General features: G+C 41.2%; 1 long non-coding RNA gene across 1 annotated transcript; it reads left to right on the top strand.

The window, feature by feature from the left end:
- Positions 1–296: 296 nt before the first annotated feature.
- Positions 297–2,159, top strand: LOC139035068 (uncharacterized). The gene is made up of 2 exons (XR_011487582.1): positions 297–954; positions 2,041–2,159. It is a non-coding gene; the product is annotated as an uncharacterized lncRNA (long non-coding RNA).
- The last annotated feature ends 16,649 nt before the right edge of the window (positions 2,160–18,808 follow it).

Below are 18,808 nucleotides of genomic sequence, written 5' to 3'. Positions count from 1 at the left end.
TTGTCCCCATTGCCTGGCTGAAGAAACTGAGAGTCGGATGGCTTGACTCACTCACTAATAAATGCAGGAGACAGGCTGCGAAAGCAGGGCTTTTCAGTTCAAATCTGCTTCCTTCACACCACCCCATTTTCTTCCCATGGCTGAGACTCCACGACCGACGAAGAGCAAAGCAGAGCCCTGCCCTAGATTCCCCTCGGGCTTGCTTTTCACCGGGTTGCTTGGGAAATGAACCAGAACCAGAACAGAGCTTATGTGTTCTGTTATGTCACACCTCTTTTTCCCAAGATCTCAAAGGCCTGGGTCCGTTTATCTAGATACTCAAATTCTCAACAGGGGCGTTAGATAGACACTGGAGAGGGAAATGCTGTTTTGGAAAGAATGAAACCATTCTTGCAGTGTTTATATTCGATTCCGGAGACCTGGTTAGAAAAATATTTTTAACAAACGGAAGGAAGAGTAACTATGCACTCACAAAATGTGGGCTGCTCATCGCGGGGAACCTTTGCCCTGGGAGTCTGTTCCCAGGACAGGGCATGTGCAGCCCCAAACGGCCGTTAGAAGATGAAAGGGAATCTTTCAACATTTCCTCCCATTGTCTGAGCTTTCTCCCTGCTTTGTCACCATAACATTCTTTTTTGGAATTCCATTAACATGAAGTTTTTCCCTCCCCCAGAAACAATTAAAAAGAGGAGTTGGCAAAGCCAGCCAGGAAAGACCTGTGGCTCACTCCTAAGTGAGTAACTATCATGTGTCTTGGAAAGGTTTGCTGCTTCCAATCGAAGATTTCAAGCCTGAAGAGGAAAACACAGAAGTATCCTCTCTACTGACTGCAAGATGTTCTTTAGGCTCTACGGTGAGGCGCTGGGAGGGCTGAATGTGACCCGGGGACCAGAAGACCTAGGCCCAGTCTAAATAGGAAGCTTTAAGCACTGGCAACTCCATCTAACTAATAAGGTAACTAACAACTTCAGTTGGCTACTACATTTGTATATGTGTATGTGTGAAGCAGTCATTTGTAAGTAAAAGAAAAGGGTACTTGATTGAGGCTATCTGTCCAATAATGTGGTTTTCATCATTGATCTGAGTACTAATCAGGATGATATATATATATATATATACACATAAATATATATGACTATATAAAATATATATGTATATTTTTTGTGTAAAATAAGTCTATCATTTATAAAGTACTTGTTGTATCCTGGATACTTTGTGAATATTATCTTGGTTAAACATTATAACCATATTATATAGTAGTGAAGTGAAGTCGCTCAGTCGTGTCTGACTCTCTGCGACCCCATGGACTGTAGCCCACCAGGCTCCTCTGTCCATGGGATTCTCCAGGCAAGAATACTGGAGTGGGTTGCCGTTTCCTTCTCCAGGGGCTCTTCCTGACCTAGGGATCAAACCCAGGTCTCCCGCATTGCAGGCAGACACTTTAACCTCTGAGCCACCAGGGAAGCCCATATTATGTAGTAGGAAGGTCCATATAAGGAATTAAGACTAAGAGATCTAGTCAGTAGTGGAGTTAGTATATTTTTTTAAGAGCAGTTTTAGATTTACAACAAAATTTTGAGGAAGGTACAGAGGTTGCTAGTAACAGCCCTGCCCCTATACATGCATAGCCCCCTGCCACCATCACTCATCAGAATGGTACATTTTTTACCAAGGACAAACCTACATGGACTCATCATTATCACCCAAAGTCCATAATTTACCTTAGAGTTCACTCTTGGTGGTGTACCTTCTGTGGGCTTGGGCAAATGTATAATGATTTATGTCTTTCATTACAATATCATACAGAGTATTTTCAGGACTCTAAAAATCCTCTGTGCTCTGTCTATTCCATCTCCTCTTCCTCTTCACCCTTGCCCACTCCAGCAACTAGTAATCTTTTACTAGTCTCCATAGTTTTACCTTTTGTAGAATATCATATAGTTGTAATCACAGTGTGTAGCCTTTTCAGATTGACTTCTCTCACTTAGCAATATGTATTTAAGTTTCATTCATGTCTTTTTATGGCTCATTTCTGTTTAGCACTGAGTAATATTCCATTACTGGATGTACCACGGTGTATTTATCCACTCACCTACTGAAGACATCTCAGCTGCCTCCAAATTTTCTTGCAATTATGAATAAAGCTGCTATGAGCATCCTGTACGTGGGTACAGGTTTTTGTGTGGACGTAAGTTGCCAGCTCCTTTGGCTAAGTACCAAGGAGTGTGATTGCTGGATCATACAGTAATAGTATGTTTTGTCTTTATAAGAAACTATCAACTATCTTCCAAAGTGACTATATCATTTTGTATTCCCACCAGCAATGAATGAGAATTCCTGTTGCTCCACATCCTCACTAGCATTTAGTATTGTCAGTATTCTTGCTTTTGGCCATTCTAATAGGTGTGCAGTGGTATGTCATTATTTTAATTTGCATTCCCCTGATGACGTATGATGTGGAACATCGATTCATATATTGGGTGGGCCAAAAAGTTTATTTGAACTTTTCCATAAGTTGTTACAAAAACCCGGATGAACTTTTTGGCCATCCCAATACTTATTTGCCATATACATATCTTTTTTGATGGGCTTCCTTGGTAGTTCAGCTGGTAAAGAGTCTGCCTACAACACAGGAGACCCCAGTTTGATTCCTAGGTCGGGAAGATCCTTTGGAGAAGGGATGGACTACCCACTTCAGTATTCATGGGCTTCCCTGGTGGCTTGGATGGTAAAGAATTCCACCTGCAATGTGGGAGACCTGGGTTTTATCCCTTGGTTGGGAAGGTCCCCTGGAGGAGGGCATGGTTACCCACTCCATTATTCTTGCCTGGAGAATATCCAAGGACAGAGGAGCCTGGGGGGGTACAGTCCATGGGGTCGCAAAGAGTTGGACACAACTGAGTGACTAAGCACAGCGCAGCATCTTCTTTGATGACCTCTGTCCTAAACTTGGGCTTGTTTTCTTATTGTTGAGTTTTAAGTGTTCTTCATATATTTTGTATAATAGTCTATTACTAGATGTGTCTTTTACAAATATTTTCTTCTAGTCTGTGGCTCATTCTTTTAGTATTATCTTTCACAGAGCAGAAGTTTGTGCTTTTCATGAAATTCAGCTTATCAATTATTTCTTTCAAGGATTTTTGTTTTTGGTTCTGTATCTAAAAAGGCATGACCATATTCAAAGTTATCTAGGTTTCCTCCTATGTATTTTCTTAGAGTTTTATAGTTTTGCATTTTACATTTAGGTCTGTGGTCTACTTTGAGTTAATTTTTGTGAAGGAGTTTGTCTAAAGATTCTTATTGTTTTTTTTGCATATAGATGGCTGGCTGGTTGTCCCAGCATCATTCATTGAAAAGACTGTCTTTGTACAACTGTATTCCCTTGGCTTCTTTGTCACAAATCAGTTGATAGTATTTATGGGGATATGTTTCTGGGATCTCTGTTTTGTTCCGTTGATCAATTTGCAATTCTTTTACCAATATCACACTGTCCTGTAGCATTATGGTAAGTTTTGAAGTTGGGTAAGATCAGTCCTTCAATTTTGTTCTCCTTCAATACTGTGTTGGCTCCTCTGGGTCTTTTGCCTTTCCATATAAACTTTAGAATCAATTTGTTGGTATCTACGAAATAACTTACTGGAATTGTGATTGGAATTGCACTGAATCTGTAGCTCAAGTTGGGAAGAATTGACATCTTGACTATATTTTGTCTTCCTGTCCATAAACATGGAGTATCTCTCCATTTATTTAGTTCTTCTTTGATTTCATTCACCAAAGTTTTGTGGTTCTCATTTAGATCTTTTACATATTTTGTAATATTTATACCTAAGTATTTCATTTTCTTGAGTACTAGTGTTTTTAATTTCAAATTCCACGTATTCATTGTTGGTATATAGGAAAGGAACTGACTTTTACACATTAACTTTATATCTGCAACTTTTCTATGATTGCTTAATAGTTCCAGGAGTCTTTTTTCTTTTTATTTTTTGTTAGTTATTCTGAATTTTTTACTAGATGATCATGTCATCTGCAAACAGTTTTATGTCTTCTTTCCCAAACTGTGTACTTTTAAATTTCTTATTCTTGTCTTATTGCATTAGTGAAGACTTCTAGTACAATGTTAAATGGAGCAATGAGAAGGGACATCCTTGCCTTGTACCTCATCTTAGTGGGAAAATTTCAGTTTCTTATCATTAAATATGATGGATAAGCTGTAGGATTTTTGCAGTCTCTATCAAGTTGAGAAAGTTCCTGTACATTCCTAGTTTATTCAGTTTTTATCATGAAGGGGGTTTTTAATTTTTAAAAAATTTTATTGGAGTGTAGTTTATTTACAATGTTGTGTTAGTTTCGGGTGTATAGCAAAGTGAATCAGTTATACATATATCCACTCTTTTTTAAGATTCTTCTCCCATGTAGGCCATTATAGAATATTGAGGAGTTCCCTGTGATATACAGTAGGTCCCTATTAGTTATCTATTTTATATATAGTAGTGTGTATATAGCCTGGTGGGCTGCAGTCCATGGGGTTGAAAAGAGTCGACATGGATGAACACTGCACAAGAGGAGGAAGAGTGTATATATATCAATCCCCATCTCCCAATATATCTCTTTTCCTTCTACCCCTTTGACAACCACAAGTTTGTCTTCAATATCAATTACTCTATGTCTGTTTTGTAAGTTCATTTGTACCCTTTTAAAAAAAAAACAGATTCCATATAATAAGTGATATCATTACTTCACTCAGTATGACAACCCCTAGGTCCCTTCATATTCACGAATGGGTTTTATCATGAGTTGGATTTTTTCAAATAGTTTTTCTTCCTCTAGTGATATGATTATGTGATTTTCCTTTTTTAGTTTGTTGGTACAATGGATTATATTAAACATTGAACCAGCCCTGCATACCTGTAATAAACCCCACTTCATTGAATTAGGATTCTGCTCTTTCTGATTCAAAAGTCACTTCTCCCACCACTGCATTTCAAACACCCCTGTGATCTCTAATGCTCATATTAGCATTTAGCAGGCACAGTCTTGTAGTCATTCATATATTCAGTCAAGGAACTGTCAGGTACTATTCTAAATAGGAAGATTCCAAGTTGTAGAAGATGGTCTTTACCAGTTATCGAAAATTTGTGAACTTCATGTATGTTTAAAATTTGTAAATGGAAATATTAATATTTACCTGAAGATTTGTTTGGGAGTATTACTTGAAAGACATGTACATAAAACATCTCAGATTGTGCTTAGCCTATGGTAGGTGTTCATATAAGATTCTTGGCACACTCAAACTGGTCAATTTGAGAAGACTAATTATTTAAGGAGTTACAGATAGTGTTAGAGAAAGCAATGAAGGATAGTTTTCCATCCTGTCTAGCAATACCTAGCTAGATAGGGCTAACAACAGAAGGGGGATTTTAACTGTCCTCAGGCCTGAAGGAGTGAGAGGAAGGACCAGTTATGCAACTAGAAGGTGTAGCCCATATAGAGAGGGCCACTTTTCAGGAGCTGTGGCCTTCAGTAGAGGAATAGCATTAATCCACAGCCACCTGGCACAGAAGGAGCCAGGGGGGCCAATATCTGAACCTCACTCTCCCCTCACTTCCTGATCCCCCACTGGTGGCTCCCGCTGGCCAAATCCAACTGAAAGCCAGAGCACAAGGGAGCCAATTGATGTTCTTTATAAGGTCAGCCTGCTGGGGCAGAGAGTTAGATGAGATATGGGGAAAGTAGATCTGGATGGGCAAATGGAGAATATCCAGCAGAACGTATTAAATCTGAATTCCCACTCTGAAATTGCTTCTGGTCAAATCAACATCCACAACACAGGGAAGAGTCTATTACAGTAGGTTTGAGCTGGATGAACTGCCACTTCATATCTGTCACAACCTGTCGTGGTTCTCCAGTGTCTAACAGAATGTAGACTCCAAGCAGGCCTTAAAGATCTGCTATAATGGGACTTGGATCGCGTTGAGTCTTCCTCTCACTTGATATTGTGATTGATGTTGATATTGTGAGCAAACTGGACTGCTCACCGTAGCAATCACGTAAGTCATAAGCCCTGTCATGACTGAACAACAACAAAGCCAACTGCTTTGGCTGAACTGTTTCTGACAGCCCAGCAGGCCCTGGCCTCTTGCCATCGCCCTTGCTTTTCCAGCTCTCGGGGCACATCCCTCTGCTCCCAGCTCCCTTATAATCTTAGGATCATTTTTCCTCTGCTTCAGCAGTTTGGGGCCTGCTTGTCATGATAGGATATACTCCATTCAACAAGTATTTTGCTCCACAAACACTGAATACCCATTGAGCTCCTGGCCCTAACCAAAAAAGGAACTATATGGGGAATTAGGACTGGTTCTTGCCCCCAAGGAGCTCATGTTCTTCCCAGGATTAGAACTCTCCTGTTGCTTGGCCATCGTCCTTCTAGACTGTGGGTGTCTTGAGGACAGGGTGTCTGCTTAATTCTCTTTGTACTTCCAGTGCTTAGCAACTGAATGGCGCAGGGGTCCTTCAGAAAATGTGAAGCCATAGAGGAAACAAGGATGGAAAGAGGGAGGGAGGGAGGAAAACAGAAATGAATTCATTTATTCCACAGTGATTTGCTAAGTGCTCACAATGTGCCAGGCCCTGAAATACAATGAACAGCACAGGTTACACACATGGAGGGTGTGTTTGTGTGTGTGTGTGTGTGTGTGTGTGTGAGCACACACATGTGCATCAAGTCTGAGCAATTGGTGATGAATGCCTCAGAGTCCTGAGGACAAATCAGCAGATGCTCTCTTGACTTCAGCTTTCTGAACTAAAGCTTTCATAATCCAGACGAGAGAAGAGAAGGGATCTGTTTCAATGTCCGACTGAGTGATTGAGGGATGGTGTGAGAGGACTCTTCAAACAGTTTCTGAAAGCAGGTGATTTTTTGTAAATGAGGGCTTGTCGGCATATGGTATTTGGATGATATAATTTCTTTAATTGAAAGTGTTATCTTAACCAGAGAGTTTTGCAAAACCCCAAAACAAAGACATCTGTTGCTGTTTTTGTTCTTTTCCCCAGCAAACAATCTGGTGGTGAAAAATAGGAATGACTAAATGGAACACCAGGGAAAATTGTGGACATGAAAAACAAACCCCTACATCTTTAAAAGGGGGGCAGTTAATCAAAGTACAAGGCAAGCAGCTTGTCACAAGAACCTTCATGTGACATCTTGGGTCCTGATAGCTCTACTTCTTTATATATCAATAATTACTAAGAAAGAACCAAGGGGATGGGTTTGTGGCAAATTTAACGCATTTCTCTGTTGTTTGTGGACCTTAACGATCAGCTCTGTGCTGCTGGTGCCTTGGTTTGTCTCCAGGTGGAGACCCTTCGATCCACTGGTCTCCTGGACATCTGTTCCTGATGCACCTCAGACTCAGGTGATCAAAACTGACCTTGTCAATCCACCAGAACAGCTTCTCATGAACTCTCCATTTTGGGGAGTGCCCCATCACTTATTCAGTCCCCCAGGACTTTCCCCCTCCTGGAGACCAGCATAAGCTGAAATCAAGATGCATGGCGTCCCTTGGAAAGATCCTCCACTCTGCTCCCTTTTCCTTACCCCCACTACCACAGCATCCCTCCTGCAGATCACTGCCATGGCCCTGCCTCTCTCCAGACCTGTATCTCACCTTGACCCCTGAATCAGTCAGCCTCATGGCAGGAGGCAGAACTCATCTCACATGGTTCAACTGAAGAGCCATTAATGAAGGGACAGAGAGGTGGGGGTAGGGTTAGTGTCACAAACAAGGGATATCGAGGCACCCAGAGACTAGCCAGTGCTGGAAGCTGTTACCACTTCTAGGACTGAAGAGACAAGGGAATAAATAAAGATGATGAAGCTCAGAGAAAACCAGAACCATGGAGGAAGGACTACTTGGGAAGGCTATGCAGAAGCAGGGAGGGAGTGGGGAAGAAATCACATGATGACTGCTTCCTCTGCCCTGCTTGCTGGAGCTTCCTTCCCATTGTTTGAACACAGAAGTCCAGTTCTAGGGGGTGCAGAGGTGCAGTCAGCAGAGGTCAGCCTCCTGGGGCACAGAGCTGCAGAGAAGGGCTGAGGTTGGATCTGGGAATATGGAAGAGAAGGACTGTGAATGCCTAGCCTCTCCCCTCTATCTGTTCTACACTCGGATATCCATGTGCTCACTCTAAGACCCTCATGATGCCTCTTCTTGAACTGAACCACTTTTTTTTTTTTTGAGTCATTTGCTTCCAATTCAGTCCACACACAGAGCATTCAGCATCACACTAGTGACTGGGAGTCGCCTCTCTAATTCATGTAACGTGTCACTCTTGGTCTCTTCTCTGAGACCACTAATCTCATGCTCTCCCGTGAAGCCATCCTGTCCTTCAAACCCTCTCTTTAGCCCCTCACCCACTCCCCCACCCCCACCAGGAGCTGAACCACTTTCAAAACTCTCCAAAGCTCCTTAAATTGGCATTGAATATTCCTTTGACCCTTTCTGACCTCCCTAGTCCTGTCTCTCACCACTCCTGGTCCTTATTCAATACAGTAGCTCTACTGTATTACTCCTGAATACACCATGTTGGCCCAGATCTCCATGCCTTAGTAAATGTTCCCTTTGTTCCCTAGAATACCCTCTTCTTCCTGCCCAAACTTTCTCAACACCTGCCTGGGAAACTGCAAGTCTTCCAAACCTAGTTTAGCTGTCACCTCCTCCAGGAAGACTTCTCTAACTGTCCCACTCACCTTCCTGAATTAATCACACCTGCCTCAGAGCAGTCTTCATTATATCTATTTTTGCACTGTTGATACACCAGTGGATTGTTTTTAAACCTATCTGTAGCCCCCAGCCAGACTGGCAGCTCCTTGAAGGCAAAGACGGTGTATCATGCATCTTCGCATCCCAGCTGATTATCATAGTGCTTGGAGCTTTAAATCTGTTCAATAAAGATTTAAGGAAGAAAAGAAAGCAATAGAAAGGACGGAAGAGGGAGGAAGGAAGGAAATCATTTCACCTGCTCAAAACCTTTTCAAGTACCTTGTCTCATCTGACCTTCACAAGCAGTTTAAATGCTGGGGTAGGACTGTCTGGGTTTCCCTGGTGGCTCAGTGGTAAAGAATCTGCCTGCAATGCAGGAGATGCAGGTTCACTCCCTGGGTGGAGAAGATCCCCTGGAGAAGGAAATGGCAACCCACTCCAGTGTTCTTGCCTGGGAAATACCATGGACAGAGGAACCTGATGGGCTACAGACCATGGAGTTGCAGAAGAGTCGGACACGACTTAGGGACTAAACAACAGGAATGGTTACCTAGGATAGACACTAAGTCTCAGAAAAGATGGGAGGAGGTGGCAGTGAGATGAGCTGAGAATTGGGAATCAGCAAATTGGATTTGAGCTCCAGGTCTCTAACTTATGGGATGTGAGTTCTTTTCTGAACTAAGAGCTTCTCTCTGAGTCTTTGCTTCATCTTTGCAAATTGGGCATAATAATGATTTTTACCTCCCAGAGCTGTGGGCGAGGCAATGTGTGAAGATGTTTCATGTACTACACAGGGACAGACAAATAAAAGGGATATTAGGACCACTTTTCAGCACGCACTGCCATTTTTAGTCGTTCTGATTGACTGATTGACATCTTCCCAGCTGTCCTACCTTTTGTGCCCAAACGAACAGAAGGCTGAGAAGACTCTTCCCACAGTGGGAAAGTTTCTCCTTGAATTTTCAGAGTTGTAATGGCAGCCCCAGAAGACACCTGGAGACCACCTAGGCCAGTCGTTGGTCTGAAAATACTAAGGTCCCCCACTACCAGCTTCCATGACAAGAGGACACAGGTTTCACACACGAGTGGCCACTCACTCCAGTACAGCTGGCCCCTTCCTTCTTTGGAAGACTCTGGTTGTCAGAAACTTCTTCCTTTGAGCAAAATCTGTCTCTCTATAGTTTTTTCATGCTGTCTGTGGTTCTAGGCTTTGGGGCCACCCAGGAGAGGTCTATCTATGCTCATTCCAAGGGATGTCTCTTCTGAAATGAAGGCAAGTCTGTTGTCCTCTAAATTGTTTCTAAGCCAAGTATTTCTCATCCTTCAGATGTTCTTCATCATAGAGTCTTTGGAATCTCTATTACTCTGAGGGTCTCATCAGAATTTTTCTGTCTGCTAGTAATTCCTCATTCAGACCTGTACCAACTCACTTGATTGCTTCTCTTTAGGATATCAACACCACAGCAAGCCACTGTGTGTCCAAAACAATAACTCCATGTATGGGGGAGGGGCTCCTATGTCCAGATAGAATAATTGAGGTTCAGTGAAGTGCCTGCTTGTCCTACTTCATGTGGATGGTAAATAGCAATACAGGGCTTATATCCAAAGCCATCTGGCTTCCAGAGCCCTGTGGTTTCTACTGCCAGTTATACCTTCTCTTGCTCTAGTCAAGAGATGGAAAAAGAGAATGGAAGTGTTCACTGGTTAATCCCCCCCCCCCCCCAACAGCAGTCTCCTCCATGAGAAGATGTGATAGCGCTGGGTCCTAATCACCAAGAGTGCCTTCCACATAAGAAGCACTTGAAAAGTGATGCTCTCATCATCATCATCATTAAATGCTTTCCAAAGCTTGCCAATTGATTAATTTTCCAAGTGATTCTGAGATCTCCATATAATACATAAGGAAGAGTTTTGGAATCGTGTTACTCAAACATGTTACTCAAAGTGTGATCTGTGTACCGGTGTCAGGTGGGTGTTGATCTGTAAACTCTTACGTGTCCTTGATGGGATCAGTACAGAAATTGAGAGCAAATTGAGAAATATTATAGAAATTTGGCATCCCTATGGCATCCAATTATGTGATTTTGTATTTCACAAAATATTGAGAATAAAAACCTGGTCCATCACCATAGACACTCTGAGAAGCAGGGACACAACCCATTTGGCCAATGGTTAGTTCTATTGGGTTGGCCAAAGAGTTTGTTTGGGTTTTTCCATAAGATGTTGTGGAAAAACCCAAACAAACTTTATGGCCGGCACAGTAGTTCCTTTGTAGAAGAACTTGAACTTCATGTGGACAGCAGAGTCAGTTTAGCTCAGTTTGGCAAAACGCCAGCCATACCTACTGTGTGTTGTGTGGTGTACCAGGAGCTGTGGGGAATGCAGGGATGAGCAAGACGTTGGGTCTTCCACACGGAGCACTCAGTTCGACTGTGGGCACAGAAGAGATGCTCAGGAAATGCTGTTGAATTCAAGTTTTACTTGAATGTACATTTGCAATCCTGCAGGCTACTGAAAGGGGGGCTATCTTCAGGACTCCTCAAACCTGGTGGAGAATCCCTGAATGTGTGGCCTCCAGTGGTGAGTTGTAAGCAATACAAAGCAGGCTTCCCTTTTGTGGATCTCCTAGTGTTTTGCAGAAAAGGAGAGATGACTGACCAAGACCCCCAATATTTAACCATGTACTTGCTTGGGTTGTTTTGTTCTCTTTTTCATCATGGTAGTCATATCTTGCCAATGGGGCTGGTTACTTTTGGAAAGTAGAGGCCACATCTTAAGACCACATTGTTTCAAATTCAAAGACATACTTTTTCTTTCATATTTCATTTTTTCTGAAATCAGTATGGATCTTACAATTGATATGTGCATATTACATAATTTTTCTTTTTCCTTCTCTTCAAACTAAAAGTTGTTTCAGCAATGTTTCTTAAAATCAATGTTATCTTAGAATTAAGAAATACTATAATCGTATATGTGAGAGAATACAGGTATTAACTAACCTTGTTGTGGTAATCATTTTGCAATATATGTGTGTATCAAACATTACATTGTATACTTTAAACTTATAATGATATATGTCAATATCTTAATAAATCTGGAAAAGAAAAAAAAAAGAAATACTGAATTTCATGGTACTCAAATCACTCTCTGCACCTTGCTGGATACATATAGAATGCTCCATAAATATCCCCTGGTTGGATTTTTAGCTTCTGGTTTTAGAAACATAATTTGGAGTCATCCTAGAGCAGTATCTTTGTTGTTGTTGTTTAGTGGCTAAGTCGTATCTGATTCTTTGAGACCCCATGTACTGTAGTCCACTAGGCTCTTTTGTCCATGGGATTCTCCAGGCATGAATATTGGAGTGGGTTGCCATTTCCTTCTCCAGGGGATCTTCCTGACCCAGGGATCGAACTAAAGTCTCCATCATTGCAGGTAGATTCTTTACCACTGAGCCACCTGGGAATCCCTACAGTTGAAATATATATTTGTTTACTAATTTAACCCTAGGAGCAATCCTATCTCACTAGTAGCTTTATTCCTGCTCTATGGATGAGGAAACTGAGGCTCAGAGGGAGAAGCTATGGTTTGAGCAGGGCCAACAATGGGTCATTTGCTGAACTGAGAGTCCATGCCCTTTCCACTGTTTCAAGTTGGTCATCTGCATGCCTTGCAAAGCCTGATTCAAAAGGTACTCTTTCAGAAAGATGTCTTTGATTCCTTTCTCCAAGTAATGGTGACCTTTATCTTCTCTATACCTCTCTAACACTCTTCCTGTGTCCAGCTAATAGCCTTAGTGCTTTATGCCTTACATTACAATATTTTATGCATGTTCTGGTTCCCACCATTAGATACCAGTTCCTTGGGAGGCAACTAAGAGACCAGCCTCTGCTAGGAGATGTTTGTATCTTTCCACAGATTTTATATTTCCTTTATAAAACACAATTTAAGGCATAACTCTGTCTAGGTGGCTTGTCTGTGATGGTAAGATGGGATTCTGGTTCCAACTGAGATTCTATCAGTCTATGTGTCCTGGAGTGATTTATTGTTATTTTTTTTTAAGCTTTAAAATAACACAACTTTCTCTCTGACAGTTGTGAAGGTCAAAAATCCAAAATAATTCTTAAGGGGTTAAAATCAAGGTAAAAGGAGAGCTACTTACTTCTGAAGGCCCTGGGAGTGGTCCATTCCTTGCTGGAAGATTCTAGAAGCAGCCAGCATTTCTTGGCTCCTGACTGCATCATGGAGTGATTTACTTTTAAATTCAGCCTGCCTCAATGTGATTGTTTGTTTCCTAGAAGTAATGGGGGGCTTCTACAAGGAATGAGGATTGGGGGCTGTAAGTATAAGATACACAAATTTCCTCTTAATATAACAAAATGATATCACTAACAGTAATAAAAGTCAATGTTTCTGTAGCATTTTATAAATTAAAAACCACTTCCCATCTGTTCTGTTGTTTCATTCTCATAATGACCTTATAGGGTAGGTAGCCCTATACCCATAAAGGGAAACTGAAGCCAAGAGTTCTCCAAGGCCTCCACTGACAGCTGGTGAGTGGCAGAGCCAAAGCTAGAAAGCAGTTCTCAATCTCCATACTCACACTGCTTTTAACAATACAGGAAATGCTACCGTAGCAATTGTTATTCTTATAACAGTACTCTGTTGTTTGGTCACTCAGTCGTGTCTGACTCTTTGCTACCCTATGGGCTGTATCCTGCCAGGCTCCTCTGTCCATGGGCTGTCCCAGGCAAGAATACTGGAATTCTTGGTTGCCATTTCCTCCTTCAGGGGATCTTCCTGACCCAGGAATCAAATCCATGTCTCCTGCATTGGCAGGTGGATTCTTTACCACTGAGCCAGTTGGGAAGCCCAATTATATTAATACATGGATTTATATATGTTACAATATACACTTTGTACTCTAGTTTTGCTTTCAAATTAATTCTAGTCTTTATAGTTTCTTTTCTATTTCCCATCACTCTTTCTCTAATGTGGAGGATTCATTTAGAACACCACTTTGGTAAAAATGTTTACAAGTTTCATCTTCTTATTAAAAATAGTAAATTATCTAAGTAGGGTTTTAGCATTCTAAAATATAATACTTTTGGTTATTTTTAAAAATTGCTCTTTTTTATGAGCAATGAACTTGCTACTATATGTCTTCGCTGTCCTGTTAATTTCATCAATAAGAAATTATTCATTTTTTTTACCTTTTGCCATCTGGAAATTGCTTTGTCTAATTTCTAACGTCTCTTGCTTTCTCCTTATGTTTATCTGACTTACACAGTTGCATACTTATTATTTTAAACTTTCCATGACAGTTCATGTACCAGTCTTTTATATTAAAATATCACTGTTTTTAGTTTTAAAACCTAATCAGAGAGTTTTTATCTTTACAAGCTTTTTTTTTCTGTTTATTCATGTATGCCTTATAGCTCCTTTAGCATCCTGGTTAATAGGGGGTTTATAAGAGCTTCATGTCTTTTTCAATTTCAACTTTCATGAAATCTTATTTTATTACCTCCAACCTCCTCATCTACTCTTCCCTTTGTTTCCAAATCTCTGCTTATTTCCCCAAGGAAACCAGCAGATTGGACAGATCATCAATTCAGTGATATATTTATATGAGTAGTACTTCTCAGACTTTCGTATATAAGAAACATTTAAAAAATAGTATATTTATGGATACCAAAGGACCTTATAAATACCATGTGCATTTGAATGAAAATAGAGAGGTATAATAAGTTTTCTGGATGATCTATTTGTTGTAAGAAATGATCACATTTTGATCCATATGTTTAATGTACAATAAACATTGAATAATATCAGAAATATATGGTGCTTTTATAAGAACTATATGTAACAAAACCCAACAATCATCCAAAAGGCAATATACATGAGCTGATTCAAGCTGTCTATGCATCATGCTGCCATGGAATGTTCCAGGTTTGTGAGTCCACCAGGCATTCTAATGTAGGGTGTGCTGTTTCTCCATTTCTTCTGACCAGACCAGATTATGCTTTAATATAGTGTAACCATATACTGTATTAAAGAATACACACACACACTTTTCTTACAAATATGTGGACAATAACAACAAATGTGTTAAATTATATTTTAGAAAAAAAATGCCAAGAATTTTTTACTCTTTATTGATTACTTTTTCAGGACAACAATTATTTCATGGATCTCAAGATTTCACCGAGTGTAATTTGGGAAAAGTTACCTTAGGAAAAACTAGACTGTAATCATTCTGGAAAAGATAAGACCACAGTGTGCTGATAAATGTGAAGAAGACGTTATTCATCCATCCAGTAACTCGTTCTCATGGCAGACACTTATGAAGCACTTACTCTGGGTCAGCCGTTGTGCTCAACAACGACAGCTAAGATGCTGAACATGACATACTCCTGGCCCTTGAGAAGATCACTGTCTCAAGTGAGTGGTCGTAGGAAGGTGTGATGGGTGCAATAGTAACAGGATAAAGCAATCATGGAGGTGCAAGAAGGCAGTCTTATAGGAAGCCTGAATGACTAAGGAAGCGTTTTTTTGTTTGTTTTTTAATGTTTATTTGTGATTTACTTATTTGAGTGTGTTAGGTCTTACAGCATGTGAGCTCTTCATTGCTGGCAGTTTGTTTCTCTGTAGTTGTGGCTTAGTTGCATGTGGCATATGGGATCTCAGTTCCCTGACCAGGGATCGAACACACGTCCCCTGTGTTGAAAGGCAGATTCTTAACCACTGGACTACCGGGGAAATCTCAGAAAAGAGTTTCATAAAGGGGACACCAGGGCCACCACTCAAGCTCAGAGAGGAAGGTCCTTTATCTGTGCGTGGTCTGTGAGGACACACCTAGCTGTCCATGGACCACAGAGCACATGATCTCAGTCGTAGTGTGAGCGTCAGCCCCTCCCTGTTGAGCATCAGTGTCGTGTCCCAAACTTATATTCTTGGAGGAATTTCAAGAATTTGGGATGTGGTGGGTCCCAGGGGCCTCAGGCAGATGACGATGGACAATATTGGTGATTTCTATTCATTAAACATCAAATATAGTTGAAAGGGGCCGTCCAGTGGCTAGCAGGATGCTATTCAATGGTGGTATATTTTCTCAGATGCTAGTTGGGGTTTGGCCCAAATGAGGTGTGAAATCACAGCTGCCTAAGAGCCATTATACCAAGGCTAGATGTCTTTTCTGAGCCCTACAGATCGAATACTAGTAGATCTTTAGCTCATAGAAATGGCCTAATGATTATGTCCTAATGATTATGACTCTTAAGTCCTCTAGAGAGAAATTCACGATGTGGCCTTAGGCAGTTCATCTCTCTGGGTGCTAGTTTCACTGTCTATAATTTGAGATTCACAAACAGGATCAGGGATGACAAATACGTGTCTGGTGTACTATTCTGCATTCACACATCCAGGACAGATATCCTTAATCGATCTCTACACACCCTCTGGCTCAATCCAAACATGGACTCAGACTTTGTCTCAATGCTGCTCCACACTGTCGCTGTCAGATAAACCCTCGTGTTTTCCCTGGGGTCTGATGTTACTTTTGGTTCTAACATTTTGTTTTTAAGAAATGTAGGTAACTGTTCCGTTCATGTAGTCTATATGTGAACAAAGAAAAGTTAAACCATCATGGCATGTTGAAATCCTAGGGGTAAGAATGATTTCAGTTTCTGTACCTTCAACAGTAATAAGAAGCAGCATGTATTTGTCTATTTTTTTTAACTTTAAATAGTATTGTACAACTGTGGGACATTTTTGACACCCCTGGCCCCCCCAGTGTGCCTGGTGTTTGCTGACAGTATTGCATTTCTGAGATCTAAATTTTTCAGAGTTGAGGGGTTGCTTGCCATTTAAAGAAAGGTTGTGGTGATTCCATCCAACGGACAACTCTTGTGTATTACAGGTAAATACCCTATGATTTCTCTGTGGTGTTTTTGAGCTTTGTTCTTCTTAAATGGAACATACTGAGTATTAGCTGAATTAAGTGAGTTCTTCACTGAGAACAGGAAATTTGCAGGTTTTCACCTTTTGGTTTTATAAAATAATTTTTAAAAGGTTTAAAATCCAGAAATATTAACCTTTGGTAATGATGTTGGGGGTGTCCTAAACTGGTACCTGTGTCTGAGTGTTCAAAACCTCCCTTCTGCATAGAGATTGAGTTGCTCCCTGTCCTGCAGACTAATCCAAGCTTAGAACATTTTCCCAGCCACAGCAATTCCACTGAGCTGGGAGAAGTGAATTGGTTCAGTCCCATAGCAGGAAATACCTAGCATACCTGAGCCCCGGAATACATACTAAGTGTCCCCTAAAGAATTACTTAGAGGTTCTAGGAAGAATCCCAAAGGTGAAAGAAATTTGGAAAAAAAATAGAAGGAATCCTTTTCCTTCACTCTTTGGCATTGTCCTGCTCTTCTGATATCAACATCCTTCTCCTAGAGCCTGGCTTACTCCAACTCTCAAGGGGCAACATGGTCTTATCTATAGGGAGCTTAAAATCTTCAGGGAAAGTCAACCCTATTAGAGGAAACTGTACAGTCATTTGTTCACTTAACATGTGTCTTACTGTTGACCTCCTATGTTCCAGGTATAGAGGAAGGCAGAGATGATGATGATGTCACCTTCTCTGCTGTCAAGAAGATCAGCCTAGGAGAGGAAGTAAGCCAATGAATCGGGTGGTGCTACAGCGGCAGAGGCTTACAGTACAACAGGGACACAGGGGGATAGGTGTGATTCATCCCTAGGATGGGATGGCCTTGGGATTGGCCAAGACACCTGGGGAGATGCTGACCATCTGAGTTTGATGGATTAGCAGGAGCTGGCTACTGTAGGGATAGAGAAACCAAAATGCAGATGTAGAGATTACAAATGTTAGGGATTGTCTCTAGTTTTAAGAAACTTTCCATCTTCTAGCAGCAGGACTAGACGTCATTGCTGAGTTCAGATGGGTCAACAGATGTTTATAGAGTTTTTGTTATGTGCTAAATGAGGACACTAAATGGTGTCTGATTAGGTGCCCATTCTAGGGATAACAGTGGAAACAGTGGCTGACTTTATTATTTTGGCCTCCAAAATCACTGCAGATGGTGATTGCAGCCATGAAATTAAAAGATGCTTACTCCTTGGAAGGAAAGTTATGACCAACCTAGACAGCATATTAAAAAGCAGAGACATTACTTTGCCAACAAAGATCCGTCTAGTCAATGCTATGGTTTTTCCAGTAATCATGTATGGTTGTGAGAGTTGGACTATAAAGAAAGCTGAGCACTGAAGAATTGATACTTTTGAACTGTGGTATTGGAGAAGGCTCTTGAGAGTCCCTTGGACTGCAAGGAGATCCAACCAGTCCATCCTAAAGGAGATTAGTCCTGGGTGTTCATTGGAAGGATGGATGTTGAAGCTGAAACTCCAATATTTGGCCACCTGATGCTAAGAGCTGACTCATTGGAAAAGACCCTGATGCTGGGAAAGATTGAGGGCAGGAGGAGAAGGGGACGACAGAGGATGAGATGGTTGGATAGCATCACCGACTCAATGGACATGGGTTTGGGTAGACTCTGGGAGTTGGTGATGGACAAGGAGGCCTGGCGTGCTGCAGTTCATGGGGTCAGAAAGAGTCAAACATGACAGTGACTGAACTGAACTGAACTAGAGATAACATTATATTCTAAATGGTGGGAAAAAGACCATGTGTGGTTGGACATACTTTGCTCTGAAGATGCAGGTCATTCAGCTGTTCAGAAGATGTGGCCAAGGCCATATGATCTACTGAGGGATCATCCCATGATGGAATTCTAACCCAGCTAGGATGACCAATTTTAGGACAGCATTCCTGTGCTGAGTTCATCTTTCCCATCTGTACATGTTTCTGTGGCTCCAGGAGTCACATTTTATGAAAGGTGTTTATTCCAGAGTATGCATCTGCAGCAGTCAGTTCTTTGCTCCATCCAGCACCCACTGAGAGACAAGGGCAAGTGGATTGAATAGGGAAGAGTCAGAAAGTACAAAGGGTTTTAAGAACACATGCTGGCTTCCCT

Source organism: Odocoileus virginianus, chromosome 5, assembly GCF_023699985.2.
Source record: "Odocoileus virginianus isolate 20LAN1187 ecotype Illinois chromosome 5, Ovbor_1.2, whole genome shotgun sequence".
NCBI lineage: Eukaryota > Metazoa > Chordata > Mammalia > Artiodactyla > Cervidae > Odocoileus > Odocoileus virginianus.
The sequence above is the reverse complement of the archived record's forward strand: the minus strand, read 5'-3'. Positions and strand labels throughout refer to the sequence as shown.